The 16,484-nt window shown below is 35.4% G+C and overlaps 1 protein-coding gene across 6 annotated transcripts in view; it reads left to right on the forward strand.

The window, feature by feature from the left end:
* The window catches only part of NCK1 (NCK adaptor protein 1), an 89,558-nt gene that overhangs the window by 25,553 nt on the left and 47,521 nt on the right, over positions 1 to 16,484 (forward strand). The window contains exons 2-4 of one of the 6 annotated variants that reach the window (XM_074214837.1): positions 12,301 to 12,406; positions 12,733 to 12,830; positions 14,935 to 14,983. The exons of 1 other annotated variant lie outside the window; for it this stretch is intronic. The gene's annotated coding sequence lies outside the window, so the exon portion shown is untranslated. Of the gene's footprint in view, positions 1 to 12,300; positions 12,407 to 12,460; positions 12,831 to 14,934; positions 14,984 to 16,484 lie in introns of those variants that run through there. 4 more of the 6 variants (XM_074214840.1, XM_074214838.1, XM_074214841.1 and 1 more) reach the window with 4 other exon arrangements.

The raw sequence follows: 16,484 nt of genomic DNA on the forward strand, positions 1-16,484 counted from the left end.
CTGCCCAGAAATGGCTCAGAAAAGATTTTCCTACAGTGCTGAATTCAAGTTCAAAGTGATCCAGTTTACAAAAGTGACTGGAAATCATGCTGCTGAATGTCAGCACTTCTCCTCCAACTGAGAAAACAATCTGAGACAGGAAGAAGAAACCTTACTGAAAATGCCACAGCAGAAGGCCATGAGACAAAAGTCAGCCAGATGGCCTGATTTACAGAGGGAATTGGGGTTATGTGAATTGAAGAGCAAAGGGCCAGTGGAATTCCTGTGTCTACAAAGAAGGTTCAGAATGAGATTAGAAGAAATGATGGGAAAAGAAGCTACTAATTTCAAAGGCTGACACAATTGGTGCTTCAGATTCATGAAACAGACTGGACTAAGCATGCATCCATGCACCACACTTGCCCAGGCGGTGCTTGTGGTCAACCTCAGACCAGAGCACAGGCAGGAGAGCCATCAGAGCTTCTCTTAAGACAGTGATTTTTTTCCTCAAACACAGATGAGGACAAGCTAATGACTGGGAGTTTTGACAGTGATGAGGAGTGGTATGAATTTTATGATGAATAAAACTTGTTCAATATTTGTAATATGTAATACATTTTTTTTTCAAATTTTGGGACCCATATTAAGGTGTGTCTTATACATGGGAAAATATGGTAATTGCTGAGTAGACTGACTGTGGAAGAGAGTCAGGTGAAGTTTTCCAGCAATCATCAAAAAGAGTTTAAGTCCTTAGTATGTTCCAGGCATTGTGCTAAATGCTGAGGGTACAAAGAATGGTTTTAAAAAACTCCAAACCAAAAAAGCCACATCACTCCCAGCTCTCAAGGAGCTCACAGTCTAAAGACTAGTGAACAAATTTGTACGATCAAAGTAGAGATAAGATACTTTGGGAATTGCCCCAGAGGGAACATGCTAAGATTAAAGAGGACCAGGAAAAGCATCTTGCAGAACTTTCTGGAAGGAAACCAATAAAAGCAAAGAGGGAGAGATGAAGAGGGAAAACTTTTCAGATTTGGGAGCCATATGAACGTTCTTTGAGTCCATAGATAGAGGTTCATGTTTTGAGAAAAACAAGAAGACCATTGTCGTTAAATTGTAGAGTATGTGGAGACCTGTAAAATATAAGAAGACTGGAAAGGTGGGGGGGCAGGATATGAAGGATTTTAAAGACCAAAGAGAGGATTTTATATTTGATATTGAAGACAATGAGGAATTGCTGAAGGGCAGCTAAGTGGCCCGGTGAATATACAGCACCGGCCCTGGAATCAGGAGGAACTGAGTTCAAATCCATTCTCAGACACTTAATAATTACCTAGCTTTATTATTTCAAGGAAGTCATTTAACCCTATTGCCTTGCAAAAATAGAACAAAACAAACACAGAATAAGGAGTCACTGAAGTTTTTAGAGTAGAAGTGGGGGGGGGGAGGCAGAGATTTGATATGATCAGATTTATGTTTTAGGAATGGGACAACTAGATGACACAGTGGATAGAGTTCCAGGCCTAGAGCCTGGAAGATCTGAGTCCCAATCCAGTGTCAAATACTTAATAACTATATGTCCCTGGGCAAGTCATTTAACCCTTTTTGCTTCAGTTTCCTCATCTACAAAATGAGTTAGAGAAGGAAATGGCAAACTGCTGCAGTATCTCTGCCAATAAAAACCCCAAACCGGGTTACAGAAAAGTTGAACATGACTTAAAACAGCCAAACAAGAAAAGCTAATGAATTTGACAGTTGTTTGGATTGAGAAAGGGAGAAACTTGAAATAGGGAGAGCAACCAAAAGACTTTTGCAAGCAATTGTCCAGATGTAAAATGGTTATGGGTGTGTACCAGATTTTCTTAGAAGAGAAAAAGAGCTATAAATGAGAAATGATGTGAAAGTAGAAGCTATAGGATGTGAATAGGGAGGAAGTGAGGACAAGAACATGATACATAGATTGTGAACCTGGGTGATAAAGAGGTGGTATTACCCTTAATGTTTACAGGGATGTTAGAGAAGTGAGTTTGAAGAGAAAGATGAATTTAGTTTTGGACATACTGTGCTTAGGATATTTGCATGACATTTCACTTCAAGGTATCTACTAGGATGGATGTTTGATGGAGGTCAGGAGAGAGGTTAGGATTAAATAGATCTTTGAATCTTAAGCAGAAGAATAATTGAATCTATGTGAGCTAATGAGATCAAGTGAGATAGTATAAACTAAAAGAAGAGAAAAGGATCCAAGACAGAGCTTTAGGGAATAATGACACTTTGTGAGTATGATATGGATAAAGAACCAACACGAGAATGAGAAAAGCAGTCAGTCAGGTAGGAGCACAACCAGGAGAGCAAGTTTTCATTAAAGTCTACATTGAAGAGAGTATCAAAAAGATGACATTGAGTGATAACACAGACTGCAGAGAGATCAAGAACATTGCAAAATTAGAACAATCTTTCTAATGAAGATATTTGAGAAGATATTTTCAACACCTTTTGCACAAATTTCCCACATTTTCAGATTTTTGATTTATTGATACGTGCCACTCTTGTGGACCTTACAAATCTGCAAAGGGTGGTAAAATATGCTAGTCTCCCCCCCCACCCCTTTTAAAGAGATCATTAATGACTTTGGAGAGAGCTGTTTCAGTTGAATAATGAGATTGGAAACCAGACTGAAGAGATAAGTGAGGGGGTAGAAAACGAAGTGGAGGTCTACTTAGGGTAGACAGCATTTTTAAGAAGGTCAGATACAAAACAGAGAAGATACAGGTTCATGGTTAGCTGGGATAGAAGAATCAAAGGGGTGTTTTTTGAGAATGGGGGAGACATAGGTATGTTTGTTGGCAATAGGAAAGCAACTGGCGACCAGGAATAGAGTCAATAAAGTGAGGAAGATTAAAGATGATAGAGTGACAATCTGTTGGAGAAAATGGGATGGAATGGGATCACTTATATAAGTAGAGGGCTTTGATTTCACAACATAAAGAGTCATCTTTTCATGTGAGACAGGAATGAAAGAAGAAATAGTGGTGGAAAAAAATCTGAGTCATGTGAAGATGAGAGGATAAGAGGGAGCTATTAGTAAATGATTAATTTTTTTTTATTGAAATATGAGGCATGGTTCTCAGCTGAGAGGGTGGCATCAGTGGAACTGTGGGAGTTTTGAAAAGTCTTGGAGTATAGTTCTGATTCTAGTGTCTACTCATTTTAGATTTGAGTTTGGAATGAAATGAGGCAGTTGCAAGTCATTAAACATTTAACATAAGGAGGCTTATTTTGACCTAACAAAGTAAAGATATATCACAAGGACACAATAACATTTCGCTTTTCTGTATGTAGCCTCACTATATTTCCAAATGGAAATCTATTTGGTAAGCTTGACGAGATAAGATTATTCTCATGAGATTTAGAAATTTACCAAGGTTGAGTGGTCTGTATTCCATGTGACTGAGACTTTTTTTTAAGACCTTAGATGACCAGGAAGATATATCAGGTAAGTATGCCTAATTAAGTCCCAGAAACAACTTTGTCTTGGTCCCATGTCTGGGAGACAGAGAGAGGGAGGTTGGGAAAGAAATTTCAACAGGGAAACCAGTGGACTTAATTAGGTCTGTGGGGCAACTTTATCTTCTTTTAGGTAAAGCCTCACTCATCGTATTGTGATTGTGAGGAAAAAGCTAGTCCCTGTCAAAAGGATGAAACTGTTTGGATTGTAGTGAATGGGATAATGTTCATTAGGGAGGTATAAAAAATTATCATTGTGAGGACTCTTTTGAGATTATATAAGTTATATAATTATATAATTTATATATAATTATATAACTTGAAGTGGACCTAGGCAGCACGATTTTGCTTGCATACCTCCATGCACCAGACTTGCCCAGGGAGTGCTTGTGATCAAGTGCTTTTGTTGAGTAGTATATAAATGGGGAGGGAAGGCAGTAGGTGATGACAGTCATCCATGTCTGGGGTTGACATTGCAAGAACTTGGATAGAATAAAAGGAGATGGGGATAATGTGGAATAGGACTTGTTTACCAAAGGGTCAGAATGGGGAAGGGAAGAGAGTATAACCAGGACAGGACTAATGGCCTGGGAAAGGACTAAGCGGAAGAAGTGAATGGAGAGTCTAGATGAGGATGGAGAAGAGACTTTGAAATTGTAAGACAGAGGAAGTAGTGGAATAACAATAGACTGGTCAGACAAAGGAATTTTAGAGTTCATGAACATGGATATGGAGCAGTTATAGGTAATGACAAGGTCAAGAAAAAGTATGACTATCTCTGCGTATAGCTGAGGAGAAATTAAAAAAAGATGAGGTCATGGAAAATGAATATGGAATTACGAGGTTCAGGTTTCTGCCCTAGTAAGAGGGCTGAAGTTGGGGAGAAGACAAAAATTGTGAGCCTGGCACTAAACTCACAAAGGAAAAAAGGGGAATAGGAGAAGACTTGAGATGAAATTTATTTTGTTGCTTAGAGTAGGCATTCCAGGGGCACAGTGGAAGGGTTGGGTTACTTTAGTGTTGGATTTTTTTTTTTTTTTAGGGATATAGGAGTAAAAGTATTGGTCAATGGTGGATGGAGAATAGGGTATTAATAATGATCTTTACAGTTTCAAAATCACTGGAATGTAATGGGTATGATGGGATGTAATTATGTAAAATACTAAGGAATGAGAAACGTTAGGTTATCACTGGTCACAGGGGTAAGGTGTTGTCCCATACATCAGGTGATTCTCTGACTAGATAATAGGTTTCAGAAGTGTGTTTAGCACTAATACATTGTTGGTGGAGCTGTGAATTCATCCAACCTTTCTGGAGAGCAGTTTGGAACTATGCCCAAAGGGCAACAACATGGAGGTGATGATCAACCTTGATGGATTCGCTCATTCCATTAGTGCAACAATCAGGGACAATTTGGGGCTGTCTGCCATGGAGAATACCATCTGTATCCAGAGAAAGAACTGTGGAGTTTGAACAAAGACCAAGGACTATTAACTTTAATTTAGAAAAATAAACTTTTATCTTATTGTCTGATCTTGCTATCTCTTATACTTTGTTTCTTCCTTAAGGATATATCGATTTCTCTTTCATCACATTCAAGTTGAATCAGTGTATACCATGGAAACAATGTAAGGACTGGCAAATTGCCTTCTGTGGGGGTGGGGGGGTGGGAAGTAAGATTAGGGGAAAAATTATAAAACTCAAAATAAATAAAATCTTTAAAAAAAAAGTGTGTTTAGTACCCTTGGCAAGTTAAAGGCAAGTGCTTTTGGAGCTATAGGTGGCTGGAGAGGAATACCTGCAGTGTGACAGAAGGTGACTGTTGTCTACTATTGCTGCATGCTGCTTCCACAGCTCAGCTATTTTGGTTTTCAGGGTTATAACAAATTATGTTGAGGGACACTTCCAAAATATTAAGAGATTTCCTAACTTTTTGTATTTTCTGGATCCTATGTTTTGTGAACATCTTGTGATAGTTTAAACAGTTGAGACTTAATTTATCAACCAGAGGGTCCAGTTGTTAGGATAGTGGTACAACATAATTCATTTCTTTTTCAAGTAAAGTATACTGCTGCTTCATACATTGCTTTTCATACTAGGATCCGTAATAGGTTTTATTTTGATTTTACTGGCTAAAAAACTTCAACTTTTTTAGTTATTAAATGTTCACTTTAAAAAAAATCTAAATGCAAGATTTTAAATTTATCTTTGTTGAGTTTTATCATGTTAGATTTTTGAACCATTCTGAACTGATTTTTTTTTTCTTCGTTTTGATGGCCTTTCCATTGTGTCAATGCAGATCTGAGTCTCAGGAATATTCACATTAGTCTTAACCTTTAAAAGGGTGATGATGGTCTAGATTTTCACAATATGGTAATTCATATTAACAGAGGTTATCCTAAAATAGTCTAAGAAATAGATTGTCCTTTTCAGACTCTAACTTGAGTGTGGGTATGGGGGAGTATATTGTTTTATGTTTTTATTTAAGTCAGTAGTTATTGTTGAATTATAAAAGTTCAAGATCAAGAGTCTTTAGAAACCCACTTGAGGTAGGCTGCTAGCTTTCTAATGGTTGTTCAACCATTTGCAGTTTTCATCTAATATATTTTGCTTCCCCTAAGAATATAATGGGAAATTTTGTTCTGTGCTTTGCAAAAGTCAAAGTATTGGGGAGGCTAGGTGGCACAGTGGATAAAGCACCAGCCCTGGAATCTGATCTCAGACACTTAATAATTACCTAGCTGTGTGGCCTTGGGCAAGCCACTTAACCCCATTTGCCTTCCAGTTCTATTTACTTAATAGTATTAATATATAATTTTGAAATTTTTTTAAAACTACAGATTTTTTTCCTTCTAAGTCTAAACTGACTTTTTCATCTACTTAGGTTTAAGTTCTACTCTATTGTTTTAAAATTTTTCCTGGATTCATACACAATTAATCATCCAATAAAGATTTATTCAGTACCTACTTTGTGCCCAGGCATTGTACTCAGCTAGAGATTATGAAAGAAAAAAATGCTATAAAAGCTAATATTTGTATTAATAAATATCTGTTCTTTTAGTTTAGTAGAGCAGCCACTCTTTTAAAAGAAAAACTTTAATGAAGAAAGTGAAATTTAATTTCAAAGTTGAATTTTATGCTTAAAGTTGTCAGAAATATTCACTTGTCTCAACTCCTGTGATGAAAATTATTGATGGTGAACATTTTCACATGTAAGGTGAATGTCTCTAACAGAAGTGACATGATAACCCTTTAAAAAAAATTATCTTGCTCCAGGTCAGAATGTTCTACTTGAGGCTACATTTTCTGCTATTCTGATAGGAAATTAACCTGATGATGGAACCTGGCATTCAGATCTAAGAGGTCAGAAAAATTGAGGTCTAGCAGAGTGAAAGCCTAAGAGTTCAGGAGAAGTCAAAATTCAATTCCACATAATTTATTTAGTTAAGACAGTGGGGATGAAATGAAAAATGTTACAGTTCCTGACCTCAGTGAGCTTGTAGAAATGTAATCTGATGGAAAGAGAGGGAAATCTGACATGTATATATATCCTTACTTTGAGGTTTGTTTTTTTAGGATTGTGTATCCTTAGGGGACTTCCATGTGAACAACACATTTTGAGCAACAATAGACATTCATTTAGTGCCTTCTATTGGCTATACATAGTTTTGGGCACTAAGGAATTAGAAAAATTAAATAAGAATTTATTATGTGTCTTGGAAACCAACCCCCTCATAATTTGAAACTTATCTTGAGTCAGAATGAATTCAGTATTGATATTCTCAGTGTGGAAGACCAGCAAATCCAATGTTCTAATGGGCCGTCCAAAAACTTGCTTCATATGACCCCCTTGACAAGTTTTTGTTGGGTGATTCAGCCCAGAAGAGCTAAAGAATAGATGCCTCTGACCTTTGAAGATGTTGGACTAGGGCTGGCTTGAAAGGAAAGTAACTTGTAGATGTTGGAAGAGCATTTCCTAGGGTCAGTTAAGGGAAGAGGAAGATAAGAAAACAGGGTGCGTTAAGAATCTATACTGAAATTTGGACAGAACTCAGGATTAGGGGGAAGAATATTTAGTTTGCTATTGTACTTTTGATTTCTTACTTCCTGTTTCTAGTATTTGAGAAAGCTACTTACCTGAGCATTTTCATGAACCCCCCCAGGTTCTAATAACTACTTGCATCATAACCATTGCTGCTACTAAGCATTACTAATACGATAAATGTCTCCTCATTGATACTGAGAAGTTATTTACTTTTTCTTTCTTCTATTACTTTTTTAGTTTTTGCAAGGCAATGGAGTTAAGTGGCTTGCCCAAGGCCACACAGCTAGGTAATTATTAAGTGTCTGAGGCCGAATTTGAACTCAGGTACTCCTGACTCCAAGGCCAGTGCTCTATCCACTGTGCCACCTAGCCACCCCCTTCTATTACTTTTTTTAAAAATATTGAGTGATGGGGTTCATGTGCCAAGTTGCAGAGGAAATTTTAGAGAATGGAGAGGATGGGAAAGCAACTATTGTTGAAGACTTTTTTCCAAGCAGTTTAGCTAACAAAGGGTAGAAGAAATATAAGAAAATAACTAGTGGGAGATGATAGAATTTAGAGATAATTTCTTAACTATGGAGGAGTGTTGAGTATATTTGTACATTACAGGAAAGGACCCAGCAGATAGATAAAAATGAAAGTTGAGGGAGGGAAAGGGAATAATAGTGAATAATAATAATAAGGGAATAATAATAATATTTAAAGTTGTCTGCTTTAAATAGGAAGGAATGGGATCAAGGGAACATGTGGAGGGACTTGGTCTTGGTAAGAATAAGTACTACTTATTTATCAATCTGTGGTGAAAGGGGAGATAGTGTGTGATGATGTCAGTGATAGGGGAAGAAAGTGGTTTACTCATGGTGAATGGCCTCAATTTTTTCTTTGACATTTGAAATGAAGTCTTTAGGTGCAATCAAAGTTAAGGGAAGAGGGCAAAGAGGAGAAATTTGCAGAGAGAAGAAATGTGTAGTCAGAGTTCCAATTAGTGGTGTGTGGGATCATCTGTACTGATCTTTTAGGGGTAAGATCACTGATTGGCCGAAAAGGCACAGTTGGGTAGAAGTAGCTTCATTGCTCTTGATCAGAGCAATTGGTCATCTACTATATGCCTACAAACAGGGATTCATAATCCCCATGTTTAAAATAGTGATGGATCCATTTCCCAACCTCTGTCATTCTTGAAAGAGCATCAGCTTGGTTACCTAATTATGCAGATGTTTCTTATGGGCATTCTTATACTCCATAAACATATGCATGGGGGGAGATGCTGACAACATCGACAACATTCCTCCAATGGTCTTGACCTTAAAGGATGAGAACTTTTAGTTGTCCAGTTTTATTCTCTCTAGCTCCCAGAACACTCACCCAGACCCTTTTTCCTTGCCAAAAAAGCCCGACTTTCCCTAAATCCATTGCCCTACTTGGTATTCCAGTCCACCAAAGGCCCTGTTTCCAAACGAGGAATAGAGAGGCAAAATAAGTTCCCCTAGTGCAAAAACTAGTTTTCCTGAAGTATGGGCCATTCCAACTATAGTAGAGTATAAGGCTAAAAAAAGAGGAATAGAGATATGCCAGAAATATAAAGAACTTCTGTATACTGGCAGCCAATTTACCATATTTCCTGGGGACCTCAAATGGTTGACTGGGGTAACCCACTTTCCCTCAGAGGTTTTGGGGTTAGACCACTTAAGGAAGAAATGCCCTTGATTAGGTGAAGGTAACTAGAAGACTCATCTACTCTCTTTACTACATCTTTTCAAATATAGTTATAATAGTTAGAATAGTGTAGGAATGGAACTTATCTGTGAGTTCTTGGTGCTTGTTCTGTTGTTTATGGCAACCTTAATATATTGTTACTAACACAACATCTCACATGTAACACATTTCAAAGAGAATTCACTAACTTCCTAAACTCACCTACCCCTCTTCTTAATTTCCATATCTTTGTCAACAGCATCACTAGCACTTTAGTTGACAAACTTGTAGTCATCCTCAAATTCTGACCCTCAATCTCATTTATCCCATATTTGCCCTATTTTGCAGTTTTACCATATCTTGTAGTTTCTACTTTTACAAATCTTTCTTTTATCTTATATTTTGTACCTTGTATTTTATAATTTCTCCTTTGCATTCACACAGCCATCACCCTAATTTGGATATTTATTATCTCTACCTTAAATTATTGCCATAGCCTTCTAATTTGTTTCCTTGCCTCAAATTTTTCTTTACTCCAATCCAGCGTTTGCATAGCTGTCAAACTAATTTTTTCCACAAGTGTATGTTACTCCCCAATCACTAAATTCCAGTGATTCTGTATTACCTCTAGAATCAGATATAAACTCTACCTCTTGGCACTCTCATGTTAGTTTATTAACATTTATCAGGTGACTCCTGTGTGCCAGGCATTGTTGTACGCATTAAAAAGTGTTGAAAATGTTTTTCTATGCAGAACACTCCAAAATCTGAAAGAAAAATTTCCCTTCCTTTAATAAGGCATTCCTGTCAATTACCAATTCAGAATTTTTAACCAATACTGAATTCCCTACCTAAATTCATGACCTACTTTGAACTGAACTTTGCAGCAATAAAAATAATAAAGCACACAGTACAAAGCACTATTAGGCAGTTCAAAGGACACAATATCAACTTGAGTCTGGTTCAAGTTCTGGCTCTGCAACTACTATGGAAAAGTCATTTAATGTACCTAGATTTGAACCGGTACCAAATCATTTCGAGGTTACTCTTGTTAATATAGCTATAACTTGTAACATGCAACTAGTGAAAAGGAATATTATCTATCATTACTTGATATCAGGCAATGATCACCAAAATGATTTGATACTGATAAAAAAAATTAGAGGGGTCAGTGAATAGAAAAGATTGAATCACAATATAGAGACAATTGAACAAATGGGGTAGCATAGTATTTGATAAAACTAAAGACACTGTTTTCTGGGTAAAGGACTCTAGGGAGTATTAAGGAAACTGTACGATGGTGTGGCAGAAATAAGATTCAGAATAGCACCTTATATAACATATGCCAAGATAAACTCAAAATAGATACTCTGTGGCATGTAAAGCTCCATTTTTATTCTTGTGCTTTCTGGTGGTTTTAATAGGAATAAATGTTATATTTTGTCAAAATCTTTTTTTCTCGGGGTGGCTAGGTGTTGCAGTGGATAGCACTGGCCCTGGAGTCAGGAGTACCTGGGTTCAAATCCAGCCTCAGACACTTAATAATTACCTAGCTGTGTGGCCCTGGGAAAGCCACTTAACCCCATTTGCCTTGCAAAAAAAACAACAACAAGCAAAAACAAACCTAAAAAAAATCTTTTTTCTTCAGTAACTGATAAACATGTGGATATTTTGTATTTAATTATTGCTATGATCAATTATACTAATAGTTTTCCTAACATTGAACCAACCCTGCATTCCTGCTATAGATTATATAATCCTTGTGAAATTTTGCTAGTATTTCATTTGAAATTTTTGCATCAATTCTCATTGCAGAAATTGGCTTATAGTTTTCTTTTATATGTTTTTACTCTCCCTGTTTTAATTATCCAAATTACATTATTGTCAAAGAAGAAATTTTTTAATGCTCCTATTTTTTCAAATGGTTTACATAGTCTTGGAATTAATTGTCCTTACAATGTTTGGTAGAATTAATTTTTAAATCCATCTGGTCTTGAATGTTTTTTCCCTAACTCAAATTTCCTCTCAGCGATTTACATTTTTATAGATACTCATCCATTTCATTTAAGTTATAAGTTTTATTGGCATATAATTGGGCAAAATAGTTATTAATGATTTAATTTTATCTTGTATTGTGCATTCACCTTTTAATTTTTTTAATTTATTTTTTCCAATTATATGTAAAAATAGTTTTCAGTAATCATTCTTTTGCAAACTTTTGAGTTCCACATTTTTCTACTACCCTCCCTTCCCCCCCATAGTAAACAATCTGATATAGGTTATACATGTGCAATTGTGCTTAACATATTTCCATATTAGTTGTGTTGTGAAAGAAGAATTGGAACTAAGGGGAAAAATTACCATGAGAAAGAAAGAAAAAACCCATAAACGAGGTTTTTAAGAAGTGGACATAGTGTTCTTTGCTCTGCATTCAGAGTCTATAGCTTTTTTTCTTCTGGGTATAGATGACATTTTCCATTACCGGTCTCTCAGGATTGTCCTTGATCATTGAACTGCTTAGAGGAACTGTCAGTCATAGCTGATGTTCTCTGTGTTGCTGTTAATGTATGCAGTGTATATACAATGTTCTTTTGGTTCTGCTAATAATTGCATTCATCATAATTCATGCAAGTTTTTCTAGGCTTTTCTGAAATCCAGCCACTCATGATTTCTTACAGAAATCTTACATTCCTATACTATAACTTGTTTAGCTATTTTCCAATTGTTGGACATCCCTTCAACTTCCAGTTCTTTGACATTACAGAAAGAGCTGTTATAAATATTTTTGTACATGTGGATATTTTTCTCTTTAAAATTTTTTTTTGGGGGTGGGATATAGAGCTATTAGTAATACTGCTGGATGAACAGGTATATATACTCTTTTCATTTTTAAGACAGGTAATTTGATTTTCTTTTTTCTTTATTTAAAAAAAATTAGCCAATAGTTCATTGTTAGTTTTTAAAAAGTAAAACCAGATCCTAGGTTTTTTAATTTGTTGGTATTTTTCCTTTCAATTTTATTACTCTCTTTTTATTTATTTATTTGTTTGTTTGTTTGTTTGTTTGTTTTTTAGGTTTTTGCAAGGCAAACGGGGTTAAGTGCCTTGCCCAAGGCCTCACAGCTAGGTAATTATTAAGTGTCTGAGACTGGATTTGAACCCAGGTACTCCTGACTCCAAGGTTGGTGCTTTATCCACTACGCCACCTAGCCGCCCCTTCTCTTTTTATTTTCAAGCTTTCAATTTTGGTGTTTATTTAAGGGGTTTTTTAATTTAGTCTTTTTCTAATTTTTTAAAGGTTCATGACTGATCTATTGATTTGCTCTTTCTTTCTTTTATTGATATATTTAGAGATAGAAATTTTCCCCCAAGTATCATTTTAGCTGCATCTTAATATATGAGCATCACTGTGACTTTTCTATTAAATTATTGGTCGTTTTTATGATTTCATGATGAATAAAACTTTAGTTCACTTTATGTGATACTTTTTTTTTTTTCAAATTTCAGGCCCTTAAATTAAGGTGTGTCTTATATGGGAAAATATGGTAGATACAGGTCTATTCATGCACATATGGTTCTGTTCCCTTCATTTTACATCAGTTCATGTAAGTCTTCTAAAGTTTCTCTGTCACCATGTCTTAGATCATGATTGTATTCCATCATATTTGTATGCCGTAACTTGTTTAGCTATTCCCCTATTTCAATTCTTTGTCACCTCAAATGGTTCTTTCTTGTACACTCTTTAAGAATTTGTATGGGATATCCCTCCCTTAACTTTCTAATTTCCCTATTGAGTGTATTTCTATAATTAACTGTGTGAGTGTGTTGTATGAATGTATGTACTTCTCTCTTTTGACCAGTTTTCATATGAGAGTGAGTTTCAAGTATTAGTCACTTCCCCATTCCTCATTTATATGGATATATTTATTTGTACATCCTTATGTGAGATAATTTAACTTTCTTTTTCCTTCATCCCTTCCTCTATGCCACCCACAGTATATTCTCTTCTTTTTCCCTCTCTTTGCACTCCTAGGTTTTCTGTGTAATTAGACTCTCTTTTTGGCCCCTGTTGATAATAGGTTTCAGAAGGGACATAAATCATTTTCTCAAATTTTAATTTAAGCAATTTATCCTTTGGTTTTTTAATAATTGTTCATTTGTGTTTACCCTTTTAAATTATACTTTGTATTTCTCTCAGCTCCACATTTGAACTTCAGGATTTCTGCAGTTCTGGTCTTTTCAACAAGAATGTTTGGTTGTCCCCTGTTTTGTCTAAGGTTCATTTCCCCTGTCCCCCTCCCTCTCTTTGTTAACATTATACTCAGTTTTCCTGGATAAGTTATTCTTGATTGTACGCCTGTATTCTTTGATTTCTAGATCATTGTAGGCTAAGCTCCTGTCTCCTTCTTTTTGGTCCGCTTAGTCATGTGTTATTTAATTGTGGTTCCTTGGAATTTGAATCCTTTCTTGTTAACTACTTTAAGTATTTTCTTTAATCTGAAACCTTTGAATTTTGTTCATAATTTTCCTGATGGTTTTCATTTGGGGATTTCTTTTAGTAAGTGATTAACTTATTTTTTCTATTTCTGTCTTACATTCTGATTGTAAGAGATTTGGGTAGTTTTCTTAAATAAGGGAGGAAAAAAAAGAAGAAATACATATTTATTGTCTACTATATGCCAGGTACTGTTCTTCTAAATAATTTTACAAATATTATTTCATTTGGTCCTCACAACAACCCTGCAAAGGTAGTTGCCATTTTACAGATGAGGAAACTCAGGCAGATAGAGGTTAAATAACTTACCCAGAATTACACAATTAGTAAGTGTCTTGCATTTTCATTTGAACTTGAGTTTACCTGATCCAGACCAAGTTCTCTCTCCACTGTGTCTCCTACCTGCCTGTTAAGATGTCATGAAATATGGCTAGGATTTTTTTTTTTTTGGAGGGAAGGATGGATCAGGATTTTTAGGTGTTTATTAAGATTTTTTCTCTCCTTGATCTGTTTTCCAGGTTACTTGTTTTTTAGTGAGATTTTCTTTTATTTTTCTTGTACATTTCTTTTAATTTTTCAGTCTTTTCATTTTGTTTTTAACTTAGTAATATTTCTTATTGTCTTATAGAGTCAAGACCCTTATGGAGTCTTGTGGAGTCAGTTGGTTTGTTCTAGTTTTCAGGGAGTGTATTACTTAGGAAAAGTTTGTACCTCTTTTGTCAAGTTGTTAATTTCCTTTCCATTTTTTTCTTCCATAACACTCATTTCTTTTCCAGTTTTATCCTTTTACACTATAATTTCATATGTATAAATATTTTAAACTTTTTGTTTTTAACCTTTACTACATACCTTTCAGGAAATTCTATGTGAATTTGTGTAATAGCTATGTTTTTCTTTGAGACTTTAGTTAGCATGTTTTAGAATTGTTCTCTGTTTTTGAATAATAAGCCACTTTAATATGTTTGCCTGATTTCTTTTTTTTGTAAAACGAACAGGAGAAGGAAATGGCAAATCACTTCAGTATTTTTGCCAACAAAACCCCAACTGGAGTCATGAAGAGTCAGGCACTATTGAAATGACTGAACCCCATCAACAATATGAATATAATACCAATATTTTTAGTAGTTATTATTTGCCAAAACTTAATAATTGATTTGATGTTAAATACTTTGGTTATGTTCCATAAATATTGACTGGAATTTCTCTTTTCATAGCATACACACTGAATGAAAAATTGAAGTAAGAAGAGTTAATGTAACAAAGGTATATTATATCTTTTTTTTGCTCTTGTAAAGTATAGAATATATTGCTTTCCTATTTTAAGTAATTCTTGTAACATTTCTATCTTTACTTGAAAGGGCAGCTTTTTTTGGAAAATATTTTTCTTTATGACTATTCAACAAGCATTTGTTAAATATCTATTAATGTACAAGATAATTTGTTAGGCATTGGGAATCAAAGACAGAAAAATGAAATAGTCCTTGACTTAAAGAAATTTTCTTTCTTCTGAAGGAACAATACAAACATTTATAAGTAATAAATACACACTATATCCAAAGTAAATATAAAATAAGTGTAGAGTGTATGTAGCTAACAACTTGGGGAAGGGTCCCTTGACCTGAGCCTTATAGGAAAATTCACTTTCTAAGAGATGACAATGTATTCTTATACAAAGGCAAGGATGTGATAGGTGAAGTTGCCCTGGATGGAAAACAATAAGTGGAATAACTGGAATATAGTGTATGAGGGATAGTGATGTGAAATCATATTCCAAATGCAATAACTTACATTATACTTTAACATTTTCAAAGTGATACAGTTATATTTTGTTCTTTATATTTTTTTTCATATCACAGTTCATTTGATCCTCATAAATAGTAAGGTAGGTTAATTCTTATTAACATTTTCTAAATCAAGAAACTGAAACTCGGAGGTTAAGTCCTGGGTCATTTAGCAAGTCTATGTCTGAGGCAACAGTTGAACCTATATCTTTTAGCAAGTGCAGTACTTGTCGAAGTCAGATTATGACAGACATTAAATGCTAAACAAAGAAGTTTGTATTTTTGGGGAATTACTGTGGAGAGAAGTGATAAGTTTAGATCTATGCTCCAGGGAATATGATTTCTTGAATATGTTGAGGATGAATTAGAGAAGGGAGAGACATGGAGGCAGGGAGAATAATTAGGAAGCTATTCTAATAGTCTAGGTGAGGTGATGAAGTCTTGAACTAGGATGTGGTTATGTGAGAAAAAGAGGGGGTCAGATTCAAGAAATCTGTATAGAAAGAAGCGTCATGTTAAAATGGAAAGAGTGCTGGCTTCAGATTCAGAGGACTTGAATCTGCAAATTACCATTATGACTGTGGTCAACTTATCAGCCTTTCTGGATCTCAGTTCTTTTATCTTTAAAATGAGGAACTGGGGGGCAGCTAGGTGGCACAGTGGATAAAGCACCGGCCCTGGAGTCAGGAGTACCTGGGTTCAAATCCAGTCTCAGACACTTAATAATTACCTAGCTGTGTGGCCTTGGGCAAGCCACTTAACCCCGTTTGCCTTGCAAAAAAAAAAAAACAAACCTAAAAATAAATGAGGGACTGGACTAGATGGTTGTTGCATTCCCTTCCTGCTCTAGGGCAATCATTCTAAAATCTTATGAGATAGAATTAAAAAGACTTGGCAGTTGTTTGACTGTGATGGAGTTTGGTTGAGGCAGGTGGTAGATACATAATGGAGAGTGAAGTTGAGAGAGAGAGAGAGAGAGGAGA

The sequence above is a fragment of the Macrotis lagotis genome, chromosome 1 (assembly GCF_037893015.1).
Source record: "Macrotis lagotis isolate mMagLag1 chromosome 1, bilby.v1.9.chrom.fasta, whole genome shotgun sequence".
Classification (NCBI taxonomy): Eukaryota; Metazoa; Chordata; class Mammalia; order Peramelemorphia; family Peramelidae; genus Macrotis; species Macrotis lagotis.